Here is a 6,998-nt window from a genome sequence, read left to right as displayed (position 1 = left end):
CTTGACCAGAATAATGTATAGAATAACATGGTGACATTTATTTTGCTGTTTAACAACAATAAATTTGTGAATAGGCACAACAATACCGAAATCTTAATTGCATATGGGGACTTTCGGGAATTGTTATTTGGTGTTCTGGCCTCATTTAAACTTGCCTAGAATTTCATGTAGTTTCGTAATATTTTGTTGCATCCATGATTAACATATTTTTGGTTGTTATTTGCATATATTTTGCATTCATGACATATTATCTTGTGATGATCATATCTTTTAAACCATAACTACGTTGGAGATGATCCATATTTTTAAATCAACTAGAATGATGTGTAGAATCACATGCTTCACTTTATTTTACTGTTTAATAAATATAAAATGTGTTTAATTCAGATCTAGAACAATTTCAAAATTAACATATGGGATCATTTCGGAAGTGTTATATGCTTGACTACGTTGGTTCATCGACTTCACAGATTCGTTCTTCTTCCCAGCGGGATCACATGCAAGATGATAATTTCTCTAGATACCACTACTATCATTGCTATGCTAGTTGTCTTGTTTCTATCGCTATGTCTCACTGCCTACCACCTGTTTAATCAAGCCTCCCAACATTGCCATGAAAATCCTCTAACCCTTCCACAGTCCAACAAACCCTTGTTTGGCTATGTTACAGATTGTCCAGCCTTCTTATAGCGTTGCTAGTTGCAGGTGTACTTTTTCCCATGTGAAAACATGGATTCCTTGTTATATTATCATATTATTGCTATTTAATTTAATGCATCTATATACTTTGTAAAATGTGGAAGGCTTGGCCTTCTAGCTTGGTGTTTTCTTCCATCTTTGCCGCCCTAGTTACTTTTGTACCAGTGTTATGTTCCATAATTGAGCGTTCCTAACATGCTTGGGGTTGTTATGGGGACTCCCTTGATTTTTGTTTTGGGATAAACTCCTCCAGCAAGGCCCAACATTGATATTGTATTTGCTCAACACAATAATACTGAACACCGTTAGTAACGCACAAGGAGTTAACGCTCCCCATGGATTAATTTAACATAATACAGGGGGGGTTAATGCTAATGGTGTTGGTCCCAAACGAGTAGATTGTGGGGCCACTACAGGGAAGCTTGAGGTTTGGTTTTACTCGTAGTGTGACCCATCCGGTAGTACCCTAAGAAAGAGATACACGCGACTCCTTTTGAGATCTGGACTGTCGGGCGGTCTTGGTGGATTTGTTTTACTCTTATCGAAGGTCTTGTGCACTGGGATATCGAGGATACTTCGGGCTATCTCGAGGTTGAGGTTTTCTCTCCATGGCAGCTAGTGGTAGTAAGTGATGGACTAGTTGGAGCACCCCTGCAGGGTTAAATATTTCGAAAAGACGTGTCCGTGGTTTTGTGACAACTTGGAAATTCTGTTTAACACCCGGTCATAGCAAACCTGAAGTACATTTGAATAAAACTTGTCAATTGTGTGCATAACCATGAATGTCTCTTCTCATGAGCTTTGTATCCGAAGGAGGACATGGTGGGGTTATGTTTGACTTAAGTAGGTGTTATGGATCACTTCGTGATCATGAATAGTTCATGTCCGTTTATGCGTGGATCACCCCCTCTTATTCTTATACTCGTATGTTAGCCACCTCAAATAAATGCTTAGTGCTTGCTACAGCCTAACCATACCTCACCTATTAAGTTTTGCTAGTCTTCATACCTATAGAAATGAGGTTGTGGAGTCCCTGTGACTCACATATTACTACAACAATAGTTGTAGGTATAGGTAAAGCCATACTTTGACGTGAGCACGAGGATTGTTCTATTTAGAGTTTCTTCTTCATCATCGATCTAGGATGGGTTCTAGGTCGTCAACCTGATATAGCAAGGATGCACGTTGTTTTTTAGCATTTGTTTTCATTCATAGTCGGACCTTGCACTTTTACATGATGTTTGAATGTATTATTGTATTGAGATGTTCGTGATGTAGCTTGTGGGGAGTGTAAGCCAATTCCATATACTCATCTTTTCTATACATGTACTTGTAACGATATCCATTGTTGCAAAATGAAGAGATGTGCTTCTATCCCTGTCGTGGCCCTCAAGCCAAAATAAGGATAGGATCACATCTTCGGCGTTACAAGTTGGTATTAGAGCAGTACCGACCTAGGAGCCCCCTTGATTGATCCAAGTTGGCCGAGTCGAGTCTAGCAAAAACGTTTTTTAGTTTAGTTATATATCGAAGAGTAGGATTCTTTTTACTCCTCTGCTATGCCGTGGTGAGGAATCTTGATGTAGGATTTTTAATTCTATCACTCTTCTAGTTCAAACCAATTTAGGATCACACAGGTATTTTGGAATCTATATGATGCCGATGCGATGGAATTCTGACTTGGTGCCTCCTGTCTGAATTGATTTCTTCCGGGCAGTTGAGCTCCAAGGGGTTTTTGGCACATCATTATCATTTAGCTTCCTTAGTATCTCAGGATATGGACATCGAAATGCATCTATACTTGGCTTGGTGGCAAATAGTGCCGTGACTTTTCCCGAGTACTGGTGGAGATAGCTCAGATGATCTACCGGGTTTGGTATCGTTGTGTTTTCAAAGGTTTGAGGTAGATGAATTTGCGGAACTTCACGGATATGTGTTTACAGTTACCGGAAAGGTTTGTATGTAACTACATTGAGTAGGTTCCTAGACAGATTTTAGCATAACCAAGAAAGATTTCAGAAGTTCTCAGGTGGGAATTCAAGTAGTTACCTAGGATTATCTACCAACAGATGCATGATGTGAGGTTGAGGTTCGACATGTAGTGGATTTGTTTCTTCACGGTCTTTCTTACACAGGACAATGTCAGTATATGTCGTCATATATGCTTCATCAAGTCCTATGGTCCGCTACGCCTAGGGATCATATTCGAGCGTCATTTCAATATGACAATCCACTGTACGATCGAGCCCGTACGAACCTTACCATGAAAATATTTGATGGAATCTCTGTCATATATTTGTTTGTGGTTTATTCTGTAAGCCTCGTCCTTTGTTTTGTTGGAATATGGTTATTCGAGTTGCTTCTATGTCAAGTGGTGATTTCATATCTTTCCTAAGAGGTTTTCTCATATTTCTATGGGAGTGCTAATTAATTCTTTTGATCAATCAAGTTGTCTTATCAATTCTTTTCAAACCGGAGTTGTTATGGAATTCTTTCCATCCGGTATGCTTCTCTTGAAGTGAATTCAATCCTTTTCAATATTTGCAAGATCAATTTCTCATTTCTTTCCGGAGTTCGTTTCATCCATCCAAGTTGTCTTTGTTTTGTCCCACCCTCCCACCCTTTTGCTTTAGCTATTCAATTATCATCCAAGTGCATTTCTTTTCATTGATGCTACTGCTATCTTCTCTTGTGTGTTGTATCTGGCGATTCATTGTGAAGATCCTCATGACCTTCAAATTCATCATTTCTTCATTTTATTTTCTTCCCCCATGGATTCAATCCAACCTTTTAGGGTTCATCATATCCTTTTCATTTATTCAATGATGTCAAGTGTTAGAAATTCTTATCCAATCCTCTGTTGTTTTCATCCCTCTCTATTCTATCCGGAGTGTTGAAGATATCTCAGAAGTTTCTTGTTTTCAATCCTTCCAAATTATTTCGAGGGTCTCAGATCATCATGTTTTAGTTGTACTCGTGCAATATCTCCTTCTAAGGATGTGTTTCAATGGTGTTTTCTTTTGAGTGGGTCCATAACCCACATGTTTTCCCAGGATCTTACATGGCTCTTCTAATCTTTTCTAGAGATCTCTAATTCTTTTTGAATGTGATGTAAGTATGCATTCCATCAGTCTTACTCACTCTCCAAGATTGCTTCAAATTATTTCTCATCATTGGCTGAACCTTACTTTCTTCATTATTCCGGAGTGTCTTACTAATTCTTGATGGTGATTCTTGCCATCATTCTCTGCTTGGAAGACTGAAGAAGTGTTTCTCTTAAATGTTGGTTCGTTCTTTTGAAGATTCATGTCTCAGCTTGTTGCTATCCTCTCAATTGTTTCCAATCATGAGAAATTCCTTCCATATCTGTCCAGTGCATTTCTGAATTGTTTTTACTTCTCGATCCTCCAAAGGCCATCTCTTGAGAAGATTTCTTCGTTCTCACCTTTTAGCTTCATTCTCGGATTCTTCTCAGTTGTTGTCATTTCATTGATATCTCAATTATTATGGTGTCTTGTTCAAGTTTTCTCTCACGTGGATCATGATCTCTTAGCTCTCTTGCATCTCAATTCATTCAATGTTTTCTCATTCATTTCAATTCTTACCGTTGTTTCATTGAAGACTTGTTCAAGTTTGTGCTCATATCTCTCTTAAAAATCTTTTCATGAAGAATAAGTGGTATGATAAATACATTGCTTGTCATCAATTTAACTTTGATGAAAGATAATTCTAACATTATTCTTATTCTTCTTCATCAAGGTGATTTGAATTCTTTCCGGAGTTGTTCATGATGTCAAAATCTTGATTCTAAGTTGTTTATCTTTTCTTTTCCCGAATTCCAAGTGTTTCTCAAGTATCTCGTTGTGAAGCTTCATCTAAATCTTGACATGGTCATAATCTTATTGTTCTCAACCTTCCTGTCTTTGCATCATTCTTTTGTGTATGGAGGTTCGTCATGGTGGTTCTTCAAGGATTCAATTCATTCTCAAGGTGTTCTTCAACGTTATTGTTGGAGAACCTCAAGTATTCTTTCTCTTGCATTTCAAGTGCAAATCTTCCTCAATTATCTTTTGAGATGGTGTTTGTCGGATTTTGGGCTTCGCAAAACCCTAAAGATTCAAACTCAGGGGCGTGTACGAAGGTCTCTCGCTGGTTCCCCTCACCTAGCTCACTACCCGCGGGGAACGGTGAATAACTCACTCGATGGTGAGGGAAACACAGAACACAAAAGTTTACCCAGGTTCGGGCCGCTGCGAAGCGTAAAACACTACTCCTGCTTTGGTGGGTTGCCTCTCGTGGAGGTTGGTGCATGAACTAGTGCAGTGTTCTTCGGCCTCCTCAGACTAGGTGGCCTTAGTGGTGTGAAGATGGGTGAATGAGGATGAATCCGGGTTCCCGGCCCCTCTCTACGAAGCAACCTATCCTCTATTTATAGTGGCGGCCCCGGTCCTCTTCCCTTATCGTTTCGGAGGGAAGGAATCCCACAACGGCCAATTTCGAAGGGGAACAAGGGAACATGCTCCCGTGCCCAAAGGTGGTCTTTGCCTACAAAGTGGCTACCCGCGCTGCACAGACGGCCCCAGGGATGACGTCTATCCTGCTGGCGGCGGCGTCTGCCTTGTTGCACCAGAAGGGAAACCTTTGGAAGATGCCTTTGGAACCCTGGTATGTCCTTGTCCCCTTTGCACTAAAGGGGAAAGTGCTCCGCCCTGCTGTCTGCTGCTCGCTTGTCCTTCCCTTGCGTTTCCCTTGACTCGTGAGGTCGGGCCTTCCCTCGGAATATACCCCGCTTCGGAGGGGTCCTGAGGAGGCCCTTGTGGGTTTCGATGTTGTTCCTCCTCGTGAGGTTTGGCCCCTCACGAGGGCCTTGCCTTGTGTGGTGCCAGACCCGTTGGTTTGCCTGGTGAAGTGGGCCGACGCTGGGCCACAGGAAGGCAGGTCTAGGTACCCCCATTCCCAGAACGCCGATAGTAGCCCCCCGGGCCCAAGGCGCGCCTCAGCCGGCTTCTCGGCGAAGCCTCGAGGTTAGCCTGAAGCGTCGCGGGCCCTAAACGCCTGCGGGCCAGGCCTTTGAAATGGGGGACCCGACTTCTCTGCGCAGAAACTCCTGTCCCGTGCCTGCACGCCGCCTCCTCCTCCTGTTGATTCCACCGCCGTATCTTCCTCCCGACTCCCACGCGCCGCGTCGCCTTACCCTCATTCTTCCCGCCATGCCTCCGAAAGGCGTGCCTCGGCCCGCGTTCGGCTGGTCAACAATGGTGAACTTAGAGGGGTTGGAGAAGGTCCGACTGGTGGTCGTGGCCGGCTCCAATGAGTGGGGGGGCCACCCTGATCTGGCTTGGTTCATGGCCCCAAGGCGAGATGGCGTCCCCCATGGTTCCTCTACATATCCACGCCCTCCTTTCTGGTGTACTACCGCCGTTCTCGAGCTTCCTATGTGCAGTGCTTTCACATTACCAGATCCACGTGCTCCATCTTGACCCTAGCTATTTGGTTATCCTTTCGGCCTTCGCGTTCTTGTGTGAGTCCTTTGTTCGCGTTGCCCCTTCCGTAGCATTGCTTCGCCACTTCTTCTCCCTCGAATCGATATCCTTGGAGCAGTGCTCTGGATGCGCGTCCTTGAAAGCGGCCGACGCATCGGTCCGGGGGGCCCTCGATGCTGAGCTCCTCCCCGAAGCAGAGGGGTTCCGGCGGCAGTCGGTGCAAGTCTAGACTGTCGAGGCCGGGGCCCTGTTCCACCCCCCATCAGCCCCAGCAACACCGAATCGGGGGTCTATGCGTGAGGAACTTAATGACCCCCGGCTCACAACGGTCCTGACCCGGCTGGAGAGACTAAAGCGGGTGGGGGTGACGATGGCGATGGTGGTGCAGGAGTTTGTCTATCGGCCGATTGCTCCTCTCCAGCACCACTCCCGTCTAATGTGGGCCTATGAAGGACCTTGAGACCCAATGAGGATCCAAATCATGCCTCTTTCCCCTGACGTGTTGTGCGTGCTGCTCCGTCGGCTAACTGGTGGCAATCCCGACGAGCTTCGCCAGGATGGCCTCCCATTATATAACTTCAAAGCCCTGGAAGCTCTCGTCGCGGAGATGCCGCTCTTCAATGAGTGGGGGTTGGCCCTTAGGGTTTAGACCCACACAGACTCTAGTCGTGCCGCCCCTCCCGCAGCCGGAGCGGGCGATGCATCGCTGCCCGCTCCCCCGACCCTTGCTCCGGGTCGAGCCGGGGTCGGCAGCGGCGACCGGTCGATGGCGGAAATCGTCGAACTCGCCTTCGAGCTTCAGCCGAGGGCCGCCAA

The sequence above is a fragment of the Hordeum vulgare genome, chromosome 1H, assembly GCF_904849725.1.
Source record: "Hordeum vulgare subsp. vulgare chromosome 1H, MorexV3_pseudomolecules_assembly, whole genome shotgun sequence".
NCBI classification, from domain to species: domain Eukaryota; kingdom Viridiplantae; phylum Streptophyta; class Magnoliopsida; order Poales; family Poaceae; genus Hordeum; species Hordeum vulgare.
The sequence above is the reverse complement of the archived record's forward strand: the minus strand, read 5'-3'. Positions refer to the sequence as shown.